The sequence below is a fragment of the Myodes glareolus genome, chromosome 1, assembly GCF_982192425.1.
Source record: "Myodes glareolus chromosome 1, mMyoGla1.1, whole genome shotgun sequence".
In the NCBI taxonomy this organism is placed as follows: domain Eukaryota; kingdom Metazoa; phylum Chordata; class Mammalia; order Rodentia; family Cricetidae; genus Myodes; species Myodes glareolus.
The window spans coordinates 90,860,048-90,882,710 of record NC_142026.1 but is presented as its reverse complement, the minus strand read 5'-3'; the positions used below and the strand labels follow the sequence as shown (position 1 = coordinate 90,882,710).

The 22,663-nt window shown below is 48.6% G+C and overlaps 1 protein-coding gene and 1 pseudogene across 7 annotated transcripts in view; one reads left to right on the top strand and one right to left on the bottom strand.

Annotated features, from left to right (window-relative positions):
* The window catches only part of Fyn (FYN proto-oncogene, Src family tyrosine kinase), a 202,159-nt gene that overhangs the window by 123,451 nt on the left and 56,045 nt on the right, over positions 1–22,663 (top strand). The window lies entirely within an intron of this gene.
* The window catches only part of LOC125394624 (tubulin alpha-1B chain-like), a 92,608-nt pseudogene that overhangs the window by 65,745 nt on the left and 4,200 nt on the right, over positions 1–22,663 (bottom strand).

Below are 22,663 nucleotides of genomic sequence, written 5' to 3'. Positions count from 1 at the left end.
TTATACAGGTCTATCCTGTTCACATTTATAAACAACTGGGCGGTGACCTTACAATCTGTGGTCTGCACTATATCTAAATTGTATCTGAACTCGGAAGAGGACACAGAGGGGAGGAGAAGAAGGAAGAAAACACTAAAGCTCGAAGATAAGGAGGAAAAATAAAGAAGACAGCAGAGGGGCAGGTGGTACTAAGGAGTGAAAGTCTACATGCCTTGTTCAACCTCCCCAGTCTACTGGAAATTCTTGTCATTTATGAGATACTTCAAGACAGCCCCGGGCCACTAGTATGTGAGAAACAGTGTTTCCTGTTGACAGGAGGCCTTCCGAGAACTGTGTGCGAGATCAATGCCTCAGGAGTAGTGTGAGGGAAACAAATCTCTGGAACTCTGTTAAGGGACAATGTACGTTCACTCCCCAAATGGTTTATTTATATTTTCTACATCGTGTGTGTGTGTGTGTGTGTGTGTGTGTGTGTGTGTGTGTGTGTGTGTGTGCGCGTGCATGAAAATGTGTAGCAGCGTCGTGTGGGAGTGAGACTGACCTTGTAGGAGTCGGTTCTCCCTTTCCAACACTGTGTCCCAGGGATGGAGGGGAAGAGACCTGGAATAGGTTCTCTCTCCAACACTGTGTCCCAGGGATGGAGGGGAGGAGACCTGGAATAGGTTCTCCCTTTCCAACACTGTGTCCCGGGGATGGAGGGGAAGAGACCTGGAATAGGTTCTCTCTCCAACACTGTGTCCCAGGGATGGAGGGGAGGAGACCTGGAATAGGTTCTCTCTAACACTGTGTCCTGGGGATGGAGGTGAAGAGACCAGAATTGGCAGCAGGTTCCTTAAACTTCGGAAATATGTTAATTTGGATTACAGAAGAGAACATTCTTAAACCAGGACTTTTCATGAAGTATTGGGAAATACAGGTATTTCCCTTTCATTTTAAATCTCTCTTCCTTGCCTTCTCAGGAGCAGGCTGCCTGAACTTTAAATCCTTTAAAACTATAAGTCCACTATGTGGCTGCTGCCTGGAAGCCTCCGTGGCCTGCTGGCTCTTCACATTAGGCCCTGCCCTTTACCTGACCCTACTGTTCCCGGGATGGGTCCTGAATCTGTTCCTTTGTTGCTGCCCTTTCTCAGCCCAGGAAGCATGCCACCCACCCCTTCCTTCATCAGTCCTGTCTACAGACCCACCCTGGGTGCTGTCTTAATCTGCTGTCCATCGTCATAATAAACATCTGAGCAGGCTCTTTATGCAAGAGAGTGGCTATTTAGTTCACAGTTCTAGAACTTGACAGTTCAAATGACAGCATAGACTTGGGAACGGTCAGCCCCTGACGATGTGAGGACAGCAGTGGCAGGATCAAGTTCATGACTGGTGCTCAAACCAGGAGCAGAAAGTCCTGGATGGGGCAACCTGGCTTTTAGTAACTCTCTGGAGAAAGCCACACACACACACACACACACACACACATACACACACAATCCTAGTAGCTTATCTCTGAAGGGCATGTTTTTTAATCAGAAGGATCTCCCACTAGGCCCATATCCAAAAGGTTCTCCCACCTCCCAGGACTACCAAGCTCTGAACCCTTGGGAGGATTCTCAATCACACCCAGCCTGTTGAGCCTGGTTGAGCACCCCCAGGCTGGTCTTATCAGCATACCCAAGTTCCCTGAATACCTCTGTCCAGGAAGTGAGCAGAAAAGTTCCATCTGTGGTGTGGGAGAATATCTGTATTCTGTCAATCATATTTTAAATAAATGCTGATTGGCCAGGAAGGAAGTATAAGAGGGAAAACCAGACAGGAAGTAGAGGTGGAGCAAAGAGAAAGGGAGTATTCTGGGAATCAGGAAGCTCCCTCCACAGTTCTGCCCAGACCACTGGAGAGGCAAGATGTAAGCCGCACTGCTGAGAAAAATACTAAGCCATATGGCTAACATAGATAAAAATAATGGGCTAACATAAGTTATAAGAGCTAATAAGTAGCCTGAGCTAATGGGCCAATCAGTTTATAATCTTATGGAGTCCTCTGTGTGATTTTCTTTGGGGCTTGCCGGTTATGGGGTATCAGGTGGGACAGAAACCCCAACAAGCCGGCCTTCATGTTACACGTCAGTGTGGCCACTGTCTCTTACACTAATCCACTTCAGTAATGGGGACACGCTTTGTGTCTGGTATCCTGTGCCCTGTTTGGATATGGTGTTGTCTCCAGCAGCGGGTGAATGGGGGCATTCATCTGTTCGTTTTATTCCACAGCACTGGAGCAGTCAGCTTCCAGGCAGTCAGGACCAGAATGCTCCAGACAAGCAGACTTTCTGGTGTTATTTTATGGGGTTCCAGTCCTGCTCCCCTTGCTTTATTTTCCCAGATGCTGGCACCCTGACAGTACTCTGCCTGACCTGTGCTTTCTTTGTTAGTTTTCCGAGACAGGGTTTCTCTGAGTAACAGCCCTAACTGTTCTAGAACTAGCTCTTAGACCAGGCTGGCCTTGAACTCACAGAGATCCGTCTACCTCTGCCAAGGCGCGCGTTGCCATTGCCTGGCCTGACCTGTGTTTTCTACCTTGCCCTCTCTTCATGAGGAAATTCCTACTGGGTTCTAAAAAAAAAAAAAAAAACAAAACCTACCACTCACAATGTAGTCGGGAGGGGAGGGTTGTATTACAGCCATTGCTGAAGATAAGTTAGCTTCCTGCATTTTCTCAACATCTTTCTCCTATGCCAATTTGTGTTATTTGTCCCTGTCAAAATGAGAAAACCATGGGGAGATAGAGCTGAATGGTTCTCCAGCTTCCACTCAGGTTAGCTCTAACACTGAGGGCATGCCAAAGAGCCCGTGTGTTCCCACCAGCCTGGCAAAGTGAGGAAAAGAGTGAGTGACCAGGAAAGATCAAATAGTTGCTGAAAAAACACTTCCGAACAAGTCCAGGGAAAACAGATCTTTCCAGCTGAGTGCCTTCCCTGAGGCCTGAAGAGCAACATCTGCCAAGTAGTTATTCTTCTGTCTCCTGCATAAGCCACCCCAGGCCACGGCCCTGAAACCTGGAACCCGAGCAGCAGAGTGGCCATCCACTGTGGGAATGAGCAACTGTTCACTTCCTGGTTAGAGAATAAACTCCCCCAAGGACACAGGTGTGGACACTAATGCAGAGAGAGAGAGAGAGAGAGAGAGAGAGAGAGAGAGAGAGAGAGAGAGAGCTTTGTCCCCAGCGTTGGGCTGGTCAGAGGAGACAGTTATTTCTGCTATGTCAGTGTAAAATGTAAAAGCAAACGATTAACAGTAGGCTGCCTGGCTGTTAAAACTGTGTTCTCAGCTGCAGCAGCACCGTGCCTCTGGGGAGGACAAGAGGGCTCTTCTCCAGTGTCCGAGAAGGAGCCGGGCCAGGAGCAGAAGACTTGGTCCTGCTTCAGGTTAAATGTCCAGCCTGGAGTCCACATTACACAGCCAGAGCAGGACTGACCCTTTTGGAGAGGTGGGTGTAATTTCGAAATCTCATGGGAACTCAGTTACACACATCATCCTAGGACTGAGAGCCCCCAAGCAGTAAGGGACTGCATGGACTCTGTGCAGCAGCGACCATAGGCAATCAAAACCTCAGACATGTTTATAGCCATGTGTCTGCAAACTCGCTGTCGGAACCTCATCTTCACGGCTTCTAGGGACCCTCTTCATTCTCCCTTCACTTTGCCCTGCTCCCCGTTTCCATTTACCTTCCTCTTAGGGTTCCCTCTGCTGTCTTCCTGGGCAAACTTCCTGGAAGGAGACTCAAAGGCCCTCTGCAGAGGGCACGGGAGATAGCTATGGGCTACCTCATGTGAAGCCCTTGTTCCCCTGATGGTCTGGCAGGAATTCCCATGAGCCATGAGCTACCTCATGTGAAGCCCTTGTTCCCCTGATGGTCTGGCCGGAATTCCTATGAGCCATGAGCTACCTTATGCGAAGCCCTTGTTCCCCTGATGGTCTGGCCGGAATTGCTCAGAAAGCATTTCCTTTGAACCTGTTTATGCAGCTGTTTGGGAAGTCTAGGGCAACACGTGTGGAGGAAAGTCACAAAGGGAAGAAACACGGGGAGACTGGTACAGAAAACATTATGTTTTTGTTGTTCCTCAACCCACTAATATTTAACCTCAGTCTCAATTTGGAATTCCAATCAAAAGTATAATGTTAGAAAGTATCCATATATTTCTTTATGATCTCAGGACTTTGTCCAACTTGGGGTCATTTCTGACCATAAGGGTGTAGGACAAATTGTCACACATTGATTATGTGGTTGTTTGTAGGTATGGAGACTTTGTCACCTAGACTTCTTGTCTCATTCATTTCTTTCATGAGTGGAAAAACAGTAACTGGTTCCTAGTTTACTTTCGTCTAAGATAGAAAATGATATTCTTAACGTGCACACACACACACACACATGTGTGGGTATGTGCATGTGTGTGTATGTGTGTCCATGCACAAGAGTTCATGCTTGTGAAGGTACAGATATATGTGTGTGCACATGTCTGTGGTAGTCCGGGATAGACTCGGATGGTCCCTCTAGGACTCCCCCTCGTTTTTGAGACAGGTCACCTGTGGAGCTGGTCAAGTGTTAGAATGACCGACAGCTCGGTGACCTCAGGGACCCTCCCTATGCTTCGTCAGCTCTGGACTCACAGACAACACACCACCACATCTGGCTTTCTGTATGGGATGGGGATCCCAGCGCAGGTCCTCTGTGCAGTGGGACTGTTCCCAACTGAGCCATTCCCTAGCATGGATTACATGTCTTCTCATCTTTGTACTTGGCTTTAGCCTTTCAATTCACGCTTTCTCTGAGAGAGTGGGGAGTCGTGTTCTGTGGCAGAGCCCTCCCTTTAGGGTCTTCCCCCGATAGGTTGTGTGTGGATTCTTTCTGTGTCACGGGTTGAGAAAGTCTGCCTCCCACCACTTGCCTCACAGAAGCCTTGCTGCATCTCAGACCATCTTCATGTTGGATGCACATTACTGGGAAAGATACATTTTTGTATTCTTATGATGCTGTAGCACCATTCACACTCTTACAGTCCAGCCTTCCCCCTGCCTCTCCAGCAACTGGGATCACAGCCATGTGTCAGCACATACGACTTGTATGACATTGGCTAAGTTAGGGTTTGCTGTGAAGAGACACCATGACAACAGCTACTCTTACGAAGGAAACCGTTTAATTGGAGCTGGATTACCATTCAGAGATGCATCCCATTATCATCATGCTGGGAAACATGGTGGCGTGCAGGCAGGCATGGTGCTGGAGATGCAGCTGAGAGTTCTACATCTGGATCCAAAGGCAGCGAAGTGACAGTGACACCCTGACCCGGCTCCAGCTTCTTAGACCTCAAACCCCCTTCCCCTCGTGACACACTTCCCCCAACAAAGCCACCTCTGCTCCACCAAGGCCACACCTCCTAATAGCGCCTCTCCCTATGGGCCTGTGGGGGCCAGATTTGCTCAGACCACCACAGTCTTCATATTCAAATTTCTTGGGGATGTTTGTTTCTACACTGGGGGCATTGATTCAACACTCTGGATGCACTAATGACAGATTCCAGTGTGAAAGCTGGAGAGGAAGCATGGACTCCAGAGTCATGAAGCTCTAGCTTTGAACTAATCCCACTATCTCCTCTGAGTTCCCCAATCTCCCTGGGTATAGGCTGTTTGGTTGGCCTTGTAGTGGGAAGGATTAAACAGACATAAAATGTAGATCATTCAGCTACAGTGTCTGAAGTAACACAGGCCTTCCTGTTCTATTTCCTTCCTTCCGTAGGAACTCCTGGGCAAGGGCAGAACAGAGTTTCCTGTGAGTTCTTTGACTTGAGCTGTTCTTTAAATCAGTCGCCTTTCTACAATAAGAGCCAGAATTATCGAAAGGAGGCTTGAGAGGCCGTGGGACATAATCTAGTGGGTCCAAAGTGTAGCCTCGAGCTAATAGTGACTGCACCCTCAGTACCTTCATCAGAATGCAGCCTTCAGGATTCTTCCCATCCCTGCTACTGAGTCAGAAGTTGAGACCCAAGCAGTGTGTTTTCACAGGTCGTCCAGGCAACTGTCACTCCAGCATGAAGTCTGAGAACCACTAGTGTAGGGGACCCCGCTGGGTGAGTTTCTTCCTTGTTCAGCTACAGAAGCCAGCAGGCTTCTCTTCTCTTCTCGTTTCCTTTCCTTTTTCTCCCCCGTGCTAAGCCTCATCCCCCCGCCCCCTCCCTCTGAAATGGGAAGGACATGAAACCAAACAGCTTCTAAGGCTATATATATATATATATATATATATATATATATATATATATATATATATTTGCTGTCTTTATTGTCTTAAGTGAGCTGTGATGACATTTTCTTAGCATGAGCACACTCTAAAAAATAAATGAGGGAAAACCTTAATTTGTTACCTCAAAAGAAAGCATTAATGAGACCTGGAGAGATGCTCCAGGCTGGCTCTTGCAGAGGACCCACGTTGAATTCTCAGCACCCATACTGAACAGCTCATAACCATTTACCAGTTCTAGTCCAGGGGATCTGTTGCCCTCTGCTGGCCTGTAAGGGTACCTGCACACATACACACAATAAAAATAAATCTTTAAGTGTTTATTGCAGAAAATTGATTTAAAAAAGAAGACACTTAGAAATATCCAGAATGTCAGTATCTTCAATACTGTCCCCTTGCCACACCTCTTGCTTTGTGTATGTGTGTGGAGGGGCACACATTCACGTTTGTGTGTGTGCCTGAGGGAGTCAATATTGGCATCTCCCATGTCTTCCTCTATTGTGTGTGTGTGTGTGTGTGTTCCTGGGAATTGAACCTGGGACCTCTCACATGCTAGGCAAGTGTTCTGTCGCTGAGCTGTATTGTCAGCGCTCTCATACAGCTGGGTTGGCTGGGCGGCGAGCCCCAAGGTGTCTTACGTCTTCACTGGAGCTGGGTGGGAAAACAGGTGTGTGCCTCTTGGCTGGTTTGTGGGTATATCCACTCGCTAGTCTGCACACATGTAATGTCATACCCCAGTGAGATTACAGTATCCTTCCACTGAGCGCTCTGTGCTACAAATAGTTCTGGGTGCTGAAGGCGCAATTGCGCAAATCTTGCGCTAACATAGACTGAATTCAAGGAGTGTGTGTCCAAGAACAGAAAGGCACACAGTGTGTCTGGAGAAGAGAAGGCAGCAAGCATAGGTGGGAGCCAGAGCAGAGCTGTTAGAACACTTTAAACATTTCCAATATAGGAGAAAGGCATTGCATTTTCAGGCTTGGAAGTAAGTTTAAAACTGTCTCCCGGCGGTCGGGTAGAGGATGGGCTAGAGGGCTAGAGGAGAGTATCCGCCAAAGTTCACTTCAGGTTTTATAACTTGTGTGTTTACTTCCCTTAGCCATAGCATGGACAGTCTACCACTCTGTCACATGGACATCTTAATGGCTGCATAGGGCTCTGTTTGACAGGTCTGTTAACTCCTGTGGGTGAGAGCCTAGATCAGGTCCAACTTTTCATCACCATGGATCGTACCGAAGTGAATGTTGTTGAATCTCTTACACATTTTTGTTCTTAGGATAATGTCTGACAGGGGAAGTCCTGGGCCAAGAATAGCATGCATTTGGAGATGTTTTCCTGACTCCGGCAGTTCATTTCATCTGTAATTGTTTTATTGGTCATTTTCCAATGCCTTAACACCTTTAGCTGACGACTTTCCCCAGGCTGAGCCCAGAGTGAGCCAAGTGAGGCCGTCTCTGGAGACACAAGCAGTGGTTGTTTGTTTCCGGGTTTGAGTCTTTGGTTATGTGTATTGTTTCTCTTCTTCCCAGTACCATTTCCGTGCTTGTCGGTTACAGGTTATCATTGTATTTGTCCGTTGTCCTCGTCATTCGCAACTACGTGTTGAACACAGATACACAACAGGTAACAGGTCCTGGGTACATGTTTGCCACTGACAGATATGTCCTGGGGCTGTTGTCTCCTGTGCCTTCCTCTTCATTGGCCTCATGATGGCCATGTCATGTTTGTTCCCTGGTCTAGCTCACTTGTTCTGAGTAGAATATCTGTGTGGCCCTTCAGAACAATGTGACTTGAGTTTGTCACTAGCCTAATCCTTTTGCCCCAACAGTGACCCAACTCCTCCCCACTACCACCAATCTATTCAGATTCTTTAGTTCCCAGAAAAACCTGAGGACTGGAAGTTATATATAGTTGGAGCTGTTGTAACAAGCAAAAGAAATGAGCCAGACTCAAAAAGAGTGACCAAACAGGTCCTCAGTGCTCTATTTTGATTTCCCTCTATGTATTATCTCCCCCAACCCCAGTTCTTGGTCTCTACCCAGAAGTCAGCAGTCTTTAAGATATTTTTCAGCACATAATTGAAGAAAAGAAATTGAAGCTGTATCTTGGGAGCCATTGCCCCAACCTCTCAGGCACAGAGCTTTGTCTCATCATAACACACACACCTTGACTACATAGGTCCTCCTGTTTCTGCTGGGTGTCCACTGGGCAGCCCATCATACAACACGACCAGGGCCACCGCCGTAGTCTGTCCACACCACACGACCAGGGCCACCGCCACAGTCTCTCCATTGACTTATAAGTGAACTGAGTTTCCCCTCTGTCCCTTTCCCATTTCATCAGTAATTCTGGAACCTCTGCAGTGAACAGGTGCCCAGTATGTAGTTCATTAGGCTGGTGGTTAGCAAAAACTTCTGCTGCAGAAGAAGCCACAGTTCAAGCTCTGAACCTGGAAAGTTGTAGAGCCACACCCCTCTGGGTAGTCCAGTATATCCTGGCTCCCTGTAGTCCCTCCAAGTCAGCGTAGGTGAAGATGGCCGAGCCTGTCTTGTTCAGATGGGTGAGATGGTGGCCTGTACACAGCATCTAGGGACTGCTGGGTTCCGCAGCACAACTTGTCTGTGGGAGTCATTGAGCCTCTTCTCCCGAAAGATAGAAAAGTCAGGAGAGAGTTGGACAGCCCAGCTTTGATGGAAACAGTGCTGGAGGAGAGGAGAGGCTGAGGACCCTTCAAGGGGCCACAGAAACCACCCCTGAAGACTTCAAAGGTGGCTGCCCCAAACCCACACAATCTTGGTTCCCCATGAGTTGCTGACTGAACATCATTCCAGGCCACAAGGATGCCAGGGTTCTCAGAATGCCATTGGTGGCTCTAAGAAGAGTGGGCATAGATATAACCCTCCATCCTTAGACCCATTTGCTCTTCTCCGCTGTCAGTCATCAGAAGTGAACTTTTAGAAGGCCTGTTTGAGCATTGATGTTTAGGTAAAGTTAGCTTATTTCCTGCAGAAACGCCGCTCATCCTAGTACCTTCTGCAGACTTTTCAGCCGGCCTGTGTAGATCTTGTCTGCTGGACCTGGGGTCTGAGGACCTGAAAGGATGGGGAAGCCTACAGTTGGATGCTGTAGACACCCGTACTTCAGTTTCAGTGTACTTTATACCCAGATGTAGCAAAGAAAGCAGTGATCCCAGGAGGGTGTTTGAGTTGATCAGAAAAGCATGATCAAAAAAAAAAATCCATGCTAATAAACATCAGTAAGCACACGCTAAATATTAACAGAGCATCCCTTTCCCAGAACATAGCTATGAGCTAACATCCAGCAAGAAGAAGCATTGAGTGTACATGTTTGTCCCAGGGGGCCAAGAACTGTCCAGGGAACAATGCACCTGAAGTAAAAGGCCCTTTTGTCCTGCAGTCTCTCTCACGGTTCCCCCAGGCGCTGTGCACTTGGGCTTTTCTTCTGGCCCTGTGTGCCTTCTTTTTAGTGAACTGGAAGCTGGCCCTCTGATGATATGATGCCAATGAGATTTCTCATGTTGAAAGATAAGCAACCCTCCACCACTGCCTCCCAAATATTACATCAGAGGTGTGTTAGCCTGGCTCAGTGGTGCACGCCTATAATCTTAATGCTGGGGAGGCAGAGGCAAGAAAATTTCCACAAGTTCAAGGCCACCAAGGGCTACTCTCAGAAAAAAACGACAGATAAGTCTCAGCAAGATGTGGTGGCTCATGTCTGTGGTCCCAGAGGTTAGAAAGCAGAGATAAAACTGCCAGGAGTTCCAAGCTAGCCTGGGCTAAAACGGGCCACGGTTCCAAGGCAACGTGGGCTACACAGGGAGATGGTGTTTTAAAGGGGCAGAGGTGGCCTTGTGGGACACGAGTCCCTCGATACTAATTCCATCTGTAAAAGAGTAGGCTCCTTGCTGAATTGAGATCAGATGTGTTAGGCAGAAACATTTTCTTTTTTAGTTTTTATTACAGGAAGCCATGTTGTTGTCACCTTAGCTAGCTCATTCCGTTCCATCTAGGAGGTGCCTGGATAACCGCAATAGGTCTCGACCTATCGTTCAGGTGGACAGCAAGGCTCTGGGTTCATTGGTACCCAGGACAGACAGACTCACTCTGGCAACAGGAAAACACTTGGGTTCCAGCGTGATGGGCCTCACCTATACATGTCTGCTGGTGTCTAAGCAAATACTCTCAGTATGATGCCTAGTTAGATGCCTGTTAGTCCGAACCGCCGACAGTTGCCCCCTAGTACCGAGGGCCACATCACTCTGTCTTCAACCCTTTTCTTTTTGATTTTGTTGTGGTATTTTTTAAATATGCTCTTACCCAGTTGTCCAGCTGGCCTTGAATTTAGACCCTTGTAGCTCACGCAGGCCATGAACCTGTGGTCCTCCTACCTCAGCCTCCCAAGGAGCTGGGCATGCAGGCCTGCCTGTGCCGTGTGCCCTGCCCACTCCTTCCCTTTTACCAGTCGCCTCTCTCCAGTCATTAATTGTAGAGCCGTGGCATTGGCATCATCCACATTTTACAGTGAATGAGCAAGTGATACCCTTGCCTCCTACCTAACGTAGGAGCCCTCCTCACAGTCATGGCTTTCTGCCTTCCAAAGACCTGGGCGAGTGACAATGGAGCTGTGGAAGCGATCCTGCCTCAGAACTGAAGGAATGGAATGGAAATTTCACTCCCACCTCTCTCCTACCTGCGGCCTCAAATGATGAAGTGCCAGGCAGGGGCCTCTTGGAAAGACAGACTGGGCAGTCATCAAACAACTCCCCCATGGGAGGGGAGTGCTGGCGGGTCGTGGGACAGGGACCAGGTGTGTAGGAATGTGCTGAATGCCCTCCCTGAAACCATACCAGACTCCATTTGAGCTTCCACCATCTCCTCACCTCAGTTTCCCCTTACCAGCCCCAGCATCTGGCATCTTGCCAGAATCTGCTCTTAGTTAACAATGTGAACAAACCGTTTCCACCCTCTGCATGTTACTGCTGCCGAGGGACAGGACAGGTTTCCGGTGCCTGGAAAAACTTGTACAGATTTTTTTGACACCTTGGAGGTATTTTTAAACCTAAAAGCCCTGTGGTGGTCAACTCTTTGCACTGAGGGTATTTCAGTTCCAACATAGAATCCTGGGATGGACATAAGAAGGGGGCTGCCTGGCCAGCCCAGGTGCTCCCCCACCTGTTCTCTAAGAGAAGGCAGCTGTTCTCCTTAGAAAATGAATGGGAGGGAGGGTGATAGGGAGTTGCACAATTAACCCGAACAAGAAGTGGCAAAGCAGTGGCGGCAGGAAGTTACCCTTGCTTTGACACGCTGCCATAAGGTCAGGTCATCTGGACCTTGGGAAGTGTTTGCTGAAGGGTAGGTACCCAGCCTGCATGAATGGACACATCAGCCTGTCTGTAGATGCGCCCACACTGTGTTCCAACCTCATCCCCCACTGAGGTGGGCCTTGAGTAGAACACCACTGAGCTGAGCCGCCTAGACCAGCAGCCTGCAGGGAAGTGCGATCCAGCTCCTTAGCTCTAGCTCAGTGAGCTTTCTGGGTCTACACCTGCGGGCCATGGAAAAGGATGGCTCCTTCGAGTCCTGGGCCTCGTTCTAGGCAGTGCGCACATCCCTTGCTTCGTTAGCCATGTTTCCTTCAGGTTGACGTAGGAACAGAGTGGCTGGAAAAGGTGGACTGCATCCTCAAGAGATGTGAGCTTGCTTTTTCAGCGCTGCGCCAGTGCGGATGCTGCCAGTGCTGTCCATGAGCTCCCTTGTTCCCCATGCTCACGAACACCTTCTCCTGGCACACTGAAAACCCTGCCAATACCATGGCCTCTTTCTGTTGGAATTTCAGCGTTGAAATGAAGGATGATAGTTTGTGACAGGTGTTGTGTTTCACTTAGGCCAAAAGCCAAGTAAGATGTTTTGTTTAGGTTGAATGTCAGGTGGGATTTTTTTTTTGTCTGTTATTTATAATGAAGCTTTAATTATGAAGGAAAGGTGATAGCTCTGTCACCTGGCTTTGACAGGAAAGCCAAAGCCTCTGGTACCACAAAGAGGAAGATAAAATTGTACCTATTTGTTTTGTCCAGAACTAGTCAAAACAAAGAGGGGGAATTTGAGGCTGCTGTTTTAGCTTGAAGAGTCAAGTGTGTGAAGCAGGAAAGAAATAGCAGAGCAGGAGCAGAAGGCAGGTAGCGAGCATGCGTGCCCCAGAAGCAGCTGTGATGTCCTGGCAAGGTAAGAAAAGGTAGCCAGAAGCCAGAGGAAGCAGGGCGTGGCATGATCTGTCTGTCCCAAGAGTTACAAAGATGCACTGTTTGTAGCAACATTGTTACAGAGTAGACTCTATGGGGGAAATGTGGATCTTGAGGGAAGGGTGGGCTCTAGAGGGGTGTGCATCTGGGAACTGGCATCCGTGTGACAGACAAGCCTGAGGGATAGGAGATACCAACAACTAGACTGTTGTACGTGGGACCATTTTTTCCCACTTGGCCTACAATCAGTCAGAGAGAAGTATTATAAAACTGTTGCCTGACTTATTGCAAGTGTACACCACTGCTGTTTACTCTGTTCATCTGAGTGGCATTGAGCCAGAACTGGAGCAGAACACAAAGCCATCATCTGGTCACTGTCACCTGGAGTCTTGTAAGCCATGTTCCCAAGAACAGATCAGTTTGTCATATGCTGGGACAAAGCACTGCTTCCCTGAGCCTCCCTCCATGTAATGACGCTTGCTGGTGGGAGAGCAGGTCCCATCCTCTGACCACCCTGACCCTGAATGTGAGCACAGCTGCCTGTTGTAGCTGAAAACTGAGTGGCGGATTTCATGCAGAACTGACAAGCAGCTGCCTCTTGTGTGCTGTGTTAATGATGTTCCCATTTGACCTGACAGCGCAGAGTCTCTGCAGATAGAAAGGGGTGGTGGACCCTTAGACTTCTAACCCCAGATACCAGTCTGTGTTGGAGACCAGCTGGTCCGTGCTTTTGTAGTGGGTGGTGGTATCTCTTCCTGACGCCCCACACTGCAGATGTGTAGCTGCTATTATCCGTCCTCAGCACGGCTAAGCTGCCACCCACACAGCTGCACAACAAGCTTCCATCCCCCACCTCTAGCAGCCCCCAAAGATCACGGGGCTCCTTTAGTGCGGGAATCTCCAGTAATGGAACTTACATAAGCCCATGGAAAGTCACCTCTGCGGGCATCCATGGTTTCAGATCTTCATTCTCACATACAACAGAAGCTACTGCTTTGCTGTCGTGGGATGATTTATGGGGGTATGAATTATGCATAGATTGGTGGCCAGAATGGATGGAGCCATTTGTCCAGCTTAGGCAGTCACATCTCACTTAGCTGAGTCTCTGTCCACCGCCTACACACAATCCTCCCACTCTTGGCCTCTTGACTGGCTGCTCTGTGCTCTCCCTCTCTCCCTAGTTTCAATATGTATCCGTCGTGGCCCATTTTACCTCCCACGAAATTCTGGATAACCATCCACTGGGTAATGTACAAATGCTTTGGTTTATTAGCCCGTGGTTAAGAGGGTAGGTCTTAGATTCTGCCGAGTCTTGGTTAAAATCCAGTTCAGACTAGCTGTGAAGCCTGACACAAGTAACTTGACCTCCTTCCGTTGACTTCCACATCTGTAAAATGGTGCCATTGGTATGTAAGTGATGCTACCAATATTCAGCTCATGAGGCAGTTATTAGATCCCAGGAGGTAATTTTTATGTGCTCGGAGTAAAGCTGCAGGCACGTGGTAGAATCAACACATACGATCTTGCTTCTGCTGCTTCTCCACTTTCGCATCTGTCTGCTTCAGTTCCCTGTAACTGAAAGCTTCACTGGAGCAGAGACCCAGTGAGGCTGGCCTGCCCGGCACATGCCTGAGTGCTCTATAAATAAGAGCAAAAATTAAACCAGCCATTGGGCCGCTTACAGCTCCTTGGGAGCACTGTGCTGTTTATGCACGCTCCAGTGTGATGATGTGTGCCCCAGTGTCTTGTTCCTTACTTCCAGCGGCACCCCTTCCTCTCCGAGCTAGTGGCCAGTCACCTTTTAAATCACCTCCTGACTTGAGACATCCGTGTGCTTGTCTGTCTCCCTCCTCAGTATCTGTAAGCTCCTTGAGGGCGGAGAGCATGCTCACCTGCACAGTGCCTGTCACAGAGAAGGACTCAGAATGTAGTTGCTGAATGAGAACTGAGAGCAGTGATGAATACAAATCCAAGGGTATGGGCAGGACAAAACCCTGGAGAAATACAACCCCGGAGAAGTGGTGATTTGTTACTTTGGTGATTTCTGGATATCTTTTGTTTGAGAGATGGGATGGCGGAAGTTCCTTTATTCTTGTTGCTGTTTTCTTTCTTGCTTCCTCCTCTGAGCTCAGTAGCAGCTGTACCCAGCAACGTCTGGGGTAGAACCAGAGTCAGTGGACAGAGCCCCCCAAAGACAGATAGGTGCTGAAGCCACTGAGCCAGATCAGAAGCTGTCCTTCATACTACCAACAAGGGCACGTGGGGTCTTCTGAACCTGCAGCTCGAAAGGACTCCCTCATACAAGTGCTCAGGTGTAAACCTCAGGGCACGGGGAGCTAGCGGAGCATGGAAGTGCTTAACAGCCAGAGTCGACCCTTGGCCAGGTCACTGCATGAGTCCTTGTGATCCAGAGGTTCAGCTTGGGGACCTAGCTGTACTGTTCAGGTCTGTGGACTTCGTGCTGCTACTTGAATCTGTGAACAGAGACTCTGGCTTCTTCAGGAATGTCAGCGTCAACACATGCCCTGCCAAGCCCTCATCAGTGAGGAACCTAGGCTCCGGGGTGTTAAAGGGATGCACTCCAGGCCACTCAGCATCCCTAATACTGGCTAATGCCACTGCTTCCATCCCTTCTGTAAAGCAAGAGCCTGATACTAAGAAACTAAGATGTCATAGACACTTGGGGAAAAGTTCAAATGCGGAGTGTGCACGTCAGAGACAGTGCGGTGTGGTATGTAGTGGGTGGCTATGACTGCAGTAGTGTGGACTCAGATCTCTAACACACTCTTACACCCTAGGTAATCCAGGCAAGTGCTTCAGTTCACTGAGCCCATTGCTCCTTACCTGAAATCCTGGGCATGGTACCCAGTGGTAGAGGGACAGGGGCATGTGCCCAGCACATCCAGGCTTGATTTCCATGGGTTACATTTGCTTCCCCCTGATACTGTCCAAATACAGGCTGCCTGCTACAGCAGAAAGATGCACACTGCTGGCCCCTCTCAAGCATGAGGACTCGCACATGGCAGATGTTCTTGCTCGCCTTGCCCAAAGGTTAGAGCTAGTGATTTAGGGTGGATACGGCCATCCAAGATTGCTGGTGTCTTGAGGTCCAGCCCTTCCTTACTGGAATGATCTTCTATCTGTTCAAGCTGATCTCCCGGCACCACACACACCATCTGTGCCGGAGGAAGTAAGAAGGAAGGGGAGACACCCTAAAGACATTTCTACCTAGAAGGTCAAGAACTTGGGTTTGTCACAACCACTTAGAACCAGTCCACCAGATGAAGTGACGTGGAGATAGGCATACAGAAGAAAATCCTCATTTGTATGGCCGTGGGCCTGCCTGAAACTCCCCCTGTGGAGAGGGCAGGAGCGATCTAGTGAGATGCTGGAGAGTCTGGTGCATTTTCCTCTGCTGTGCCTCTGCAGTGCCTCTGCTGTGCCTCACTGCCAGAGATAGATTTGGGCCTCAGGGTTATCAAAACTATTCTTCTGGGATTTTTTTTTTAATTTTGTTTTTTAAGACAGGGTTTCTCTATTATATAGCTCTAGCTATCCTGGAACTTGCTATGTAGACCAGACTGGCCTCAAGATTCACAGAGGTCCACCCGCCTCTGTTTCTGGAGTGCAGGGATTAAAGATGTGCACCACCATGGTTGCCCAAAATTATATTTTTTAGGCCTTGGATAATCCTATCTAATACCAGAATTCTCCAGGCTCCTAATTATTCTATAGATAATAATAGTAATGATAATAAAAATATTAATAATAATATACATGTCAAGTAAGGTCTCTGTTGGAGTACCTTATCATGAATTTATACCCTATTAATGTGTATAAAAGTGTATGGTAGGTCATAAAACCTATAGAATAAAAAAAATTATTCTTTTTTTAATTCGTTTAAACTTTTTTTTTTAACTGACAGGGTTTCTGTGGGGCTTCAAGCATGTCAAGTGGGTTAGCCATGGTAGCACCAGTTCCTTCCTCAGAGAGGAGTCAATTGTCACCCTGTCACTGTTTCTAAGGGCTGCTGGGAACCAATACGGCTGCCTGCAGGTGGCCCCACGTTCTTATCTCCCTCCTTTAATTCCCTCTGGCACTCCGCAGCAATCAGTGCAAACCTCTTAGGCTCCCCAGCAGGGAGGAAGCTCCAGGAAGGCAGGGACCAGCCTACTTTCCTCCCAGACTCTGCACCACGACGAGGTGGGAGGCAGCTGGCTGGAGTCCGCCTCTCTGCTTCCTTTGTCGCTGCTGCTCGCTCCCAGATCCCTGTAGAAGCCACAGAGTCCAAGCAGAGTGTTTCCCGGACTGCCTGGTTTATCAGCATCCACAGCAGAGTAGCTGCCACAAAGCTTTGAAATTCTAAGTCGCTGCCAGGCTGCAGAGGCTGTCACTGTTGTACTGCTGTGTTCCTTGCAGCTTAAAGCAAGTGCCAACATGCAGTCCCAGTGGCTGTGAGACGCAGGGCTCCATGTCATACTTCAAAAGAGATGCTCGTCTCAACCCAAACTTGCAATGCAGATGGCACCTGTGCTCACCTCAAAGTTTGAGGCCAGTCGGTTCTGCTGGGACTGTTGCCATATCAGGCCTCAGAGCAAAGGGATGCTATGGAAACCACATCCCCTGCCTGGGAAAAGGTTCCACGCAAGCTGTGGCACACACGTGGAGGTCAGGCAACTTGGGAGCAGTCAGTTCTCTCCCTTTGGCAGGAATCAAATTCAGATCAGTGAGCTTCGCAGAGGCACCTTTACTCACTGAGCCATCTCACCCACCCTCTGCCTGCTTCTTCAAGAGATGAATCTTGACTATAGCCACTGATGTAAAGAGAAGGTAAAGAACCCACTGTTTTCTGGAAGGCTAAGGCTCATGCAGGATCTTCTGGCGATGGACCTCCATGGCGACTGGAAAGAGCTGCAGAGCGGAAGTTTGTTCTGCCTGAAAGGGAACCTCTTGGACTTCATTCTCCTCCCAAAGAAGGACATCCATGATGCCTGTTCGGACAGCCACTTTGTGCTAATGTGTTTGCTTGTGTCTGTGCCAGGAGACCCTGTGCCCCCTGGCCCTTGACCAGTCCTGCTACAACTGTTCCTAGAGCAGATGAGGCCAGAGAGTCAGGAGTTGCCACTGAGACCCAGTGTGGCGCTGGCTTTCCTGTCCCACGGTGCTGGTTTGTGACTAGAAGCCCATGTTTTTGTTTTCTTGTGGTTGTTTCCACAAAGCATAGGCAAAGAGGGTGGGAACACACTTCTGGACAGCAGCAGTGAGAAGTGGTGTCTCCTTCCTATTGCTAATGTCACAGAAGAAGATCAAGTTGCCTAAGCCATGGTTGCTCAGTATTCTGCAGTCTACCAGGATTCAAGAAGTCATGGCTCAGAAGTCAACGCTGACTGTGCCAGCACGAAAGGGTGAAAACCAGCAAGCATACAGACAGATCCCCTGCCTCCGCCACTAGCCAGCGTTCAGAGAGCCCTGTGCTGGTTGCTGGTCCTCTCCTAGGACTGGCCAGTGCGCAGCTTAGCACAGCACAGCCCCTCCACCCTCAGTTCCAGGAGCTTCCTGCTTAAGGACTCTGATTCCTAGTTGGGTGGGTTCTCCACGGGCATAGGACTCAGAGCCAAGGCTGCTTTTGTTCCCCATGCTTGGTTCTAACTGTCGCCCAGGTCTGCCTGTGTTACTAAGAGAGTCCCCAAGTGTGACTTTAAATGGCTCCACTTGACCCGTCTTCCTAAGGCTTCCACGGCTGTACGTGCGTGTTCTCAACACCTGCTCTCTGCACAGCCCCTCACTGCCCACCGAGGCTTAGGGGACGCATTCGCATCCTTGACTGGTTAGCTCTCGTGACTTCCAAAAGCTGCTTCTTCATGTGCTTTGAATTGGCTCTATTCTCTCCAGTACTATAGTTTTTTCCTGTAAGATCGTTTCAGCTCACATCCAAATTCATTTGGGAACTAAAACAAAAGGGGTATTTCCTATGGAAGAATAAAGACAGCTTAATCTCGTTTTCAAGATGGCGCATTCTCGGGGTACAGTCTCAGTGTAGACAATCTGAGGAATAAAATCAGAAACTAAGAAAGTGCAGTTTTCCGCGACACGGCCACCTGCAGAGATTTTAGCCGGGTCCCCCCGAAGCACTTTCTATGTGTCCATTTCATAGCTGGAATGGCACAGTACCTCTTAGATACAGTGCGCTGCCTCACAGTTCTGATCAGAGCTGTCTTCTCTGCTTAGCATCCTCTTGTGAACTTACCTCACCACCCCCTTGTCTAACAGTTGTATTTTCTAGTCTCCCAAATGATAAACAGTATTTCATAAAATATCTCTTAGCACAAGCTCACAGGCCAAAAGGCAAGCGTGTCTTGAAGGCCCGTTGCTGACATTACCAGTTTGGTCTGTCGGAACTTTCTGTTACCGATCCCCACTCTCTACAGCATGCTCAGCTCAAGAAACCGTCGATCACTGTTAATCTGTGCATTTTGAAAGATGTTATCTCACTAATCTACACTGTTTCTCTGATGGCTGTGGGAAGTGGTGTTTTCCCCTCAAGTTCCAGAGGGGTACATGTGTGTATTGCCAATGGTTTTTCCCATTTCCCACCTAATTGGTTCAATGTGTATATATATATACACATTTATATGTATATATATATACATTTATATATATATACATATAAATCAATTTAAAAAATGTGTCTGCAAAATAAACTTGTACACAAATGTTCATAACAGAATTATTCAAAAGAGGAAGTAGCTAAGATGTCCGTAATTGCTGAATGGATGAGCACCATGTGACAGCCATACAGTGATGTCTTTTCAGTGATAAAAGGAATGATTCTTTAATACATTCTCCATTGTGAATGAATCTTGAAAGCATTATGCCTAGTGAGAAGGAGAAAGTCACCAAGGTCATGGATTGTATCATTAAATCCATACAAAATACCCAGAATAGGCAAATCCGTAGAAGGCCGAGGTAGCTGAGAGGTTGTCGGGGAAGGCAGGGATCTGCAAGTGATCATTTTAGTACACACGGGTTTATTTGGGAATGAAGAAAACGTTCTGGAATGAAATGGCAGTGATGGCTCCTTTATAAAAACCCTTAAGAGCCCACAGTGCCACACTTTAAGGAGGTAGATTTTATGTTTTGTTTTATTTCTAATACAGCATGAAAAAAATATAAAAGTATTAACCAAAGGAACTGATCTGTGGTCTGGAAGAACTGGGGAAGGTGGGGTACCCTGTCCCCGCCTCAATTCTTTGATATAGACAGGGTTCAAACACCCTTATTTGTATCAGCAACTTCACACTCCTGCCAGCTGAGAGATCCAAGGCAAACTGGGCACAAGAAGAAGTGTCTCTACCCTCTCTTTAGAGCCCTTCCATGGTTTCGGGTCAAAGCTCCATCTGGCCAATTAGGTTTGGGATCCTCTCCAGCATCTGGCCAGCTGACAGCGGTGTTGACGCTCACCCTCGGGGTCACCCTCGGGGTCTCATGCTTCTGTCTCCCTTCCACTCCATGCTTTCTAAGCTCCAGGCCCTGCAAGCAGGAGGTTGTCCAGGAGGAACAGACACTGCAGTTTCTCAGCCTGGGGCTTATCTGAACAAGCAGCACCAGGGATGGGAAGCCCCGGAAGACCCCAGGCGCCAGGAGGGGCTCTCTCCTAATGTGATCTGTCCTCAACCCCCTGAAGCCTATGCGTCGGTCTCATGTCAGTGGTCCAGTAGCCCAACTCTTAGTGTCTCTGAAGCAAAGCTTTGACTTGAAATGTAACTCCAGTTTGCTGGCCACTGCGCGTGACTGGTGTCTACACCGTGTGCATTGCCACAGCTGCGTGGTCTTCACACCAAAGAATCTGCAGTATTTTGTAATGTGTGCTTGGTGGGGGCTCTCCTTCACAGGATTCTACCATGAGTAGGTATTTATTTTGTGTTTGGTTGGGAGGGGGCAGAGTATATGCACATTTCCGTTTATGAGGTAATTTGCCTGTAAAGCGAATCATGCGTTAAAGGCAATACGAGAGATCATTTTTATACCAAGGAAACTGATGCGGCCTCCCTCGTGGTTATGTATAAATAACCTTGCCACAGCTAGGAAAGATCGGGAAATTGAGGGCTGCTTTAGTGTTGCTGGCTCAGTCATTAAGATGCCAGACCAGGCCAAGGAAGAGGTGACTCACTATATACTGTGGTCCCAGCACCTCCGTAGAATTGACTATTTGCTGTGTGGAATGTGGATGGGGGACAGAGGCATCATACCTAAAACAGGGACTCTGCCCTCTGTGCCTGGAGGTGGTGTCGATGAGGGTCCTTCCCTATGACCTTTTCTCTCCATGCCTCCAACTGCACCCTTGTGTTGACTTGCCTGGGCTCCCTGGTACAGGGAGCAGCTTTGTCACAGAGGTTCTGAGAGCCAGGCATGAACTCCAGTTACCTTGTTTTACCTCTCATCCCCACCCCTGAGCTCAGGTGTAACACAGCCCCTAGCCTCTCTGTTCTTCCCTTGTGAAGGGCAGGAAAATGACAACATCCGTGTTTGGGGAGTTTGAATTCGGTGGGAGCATTTTCCAGTGCACTGTGCAACGCCTGGCCTACAGCAAGCACTTCCTTATGTAGGCTGTGACCGCCAAGATTTGGAGCCTTCATCTCTATAGTGCCCCATCCCATAAACACACATTCATCTCCCGTAAGCTTCGGATGGCATCCGTTTATTAGCTCATCATTCTGTGTGTCATATAGGCTGGCACACAGCATGCCTGGGGTCTCTGTTCAGCAAGACTGACATGGGTGCCGGTGGAGCTGTCATCCTGAGACCTTGCTAGGGAGGAGTCCGTTTCCTGACTCAGCTCTTGATCAAGCTCACTTACTGCGGTTGTGGAACTGACATCCCAGTTCCTCGCTTCTGCCAGCTATGAGCACTCCTCAGCTCCAGAGATCCCAAAGGTCTGGTCCCGGGTTAAGAACTGCAGTTGAGGGGCCGGAGAGTTGGCTCAGAGGTTAAGAGCACTAACTGCTCTTCCAGAGGTCCTGAGTTCAATTCCCAGCAACCACATGGTGGCTCACAACCATCTGTAATGAGATCTGCTGCCCTCTTCTGGCCTGCAGGCATACATGAAGGCTGAACACTGTGTACACAATAAATAAATTTTTAAAAAAAGAAAAAAAAAGAACTACAGTTGCGGAGATCCTCGCTTCGAACACCTCTTTCTCACACATCAGCTCTGCATGTCCAGGAAGAGCCATCATCTTCCAGGGCTTGCTCGATTAGGTCAGCTCTTCGGGGTAATGTCTTTTTTAAAATCAACTCTACCAACTCACACAGCGTGTCACAGAAGGGACTGTCTCATTCACACATCCCAGGGGTTGTACAGGGAGTATTCTTAGGGGCAAGAGTCTTGGGAGGTAGCTCGGAATCCTGCCTAGCACAGCACAACCTTAGCAAGGCATATATTCTCATTTCTTCCCTCCAGCTGGCAGCAAGTAGATTTTTTTCCAAGTGGGCAGAGCCCTCTGCTGTGCCAAGGCTTGGTGATCCCCAGCACCAAGGCCTATGTGGCTCAGCCCCCAAGATCTTAACAGTTCCACAATGCAAACCCAGCTGGACCTTTTCTTTGACTTGGAACCTCCAGGAGTGCTTATGTAACCAAGAGGCACCAAGATGGTCCTGCTCTTTCTCCAGCCTCCCAGTTCCTAAGACCTCTCTGTCTGTACCCAAAAGACAGCACTTCCTGCCCACATCCATGTGCTTTCAGGGTCATTGGCCCTGTGTCCTACGAAGGAGGACTGCCCCTTTGCACAGAACTGAAAGGTGCTAGTGAACCAGGAAGCATGGATGGCAGGTTCTGTAACCCAACCCCCACTGCTCCCATCCTGGAGTTGGAGCTGTCTGAATCCTGCTCCATCAGTTACATGGGGAAAACTCGGAATCAGCCAGTCTGACTTCTCAGGGGATTCACCGTCTCTATGGAGAATGTAGTAAAATACCTTAGGTCAGTCCTGTGGGTGTTTGTGATCTGACAAGCATCAAAAGCCATCTGTCATGAACTCCCTATCCTAAGGTCACCTCACTTTTGCTGGGCTCCACCTCCTATCCACTTCCTCCTGCCATTGCTGTTCATTAAGGGGGTGTTTGTTCAGGAAGCTG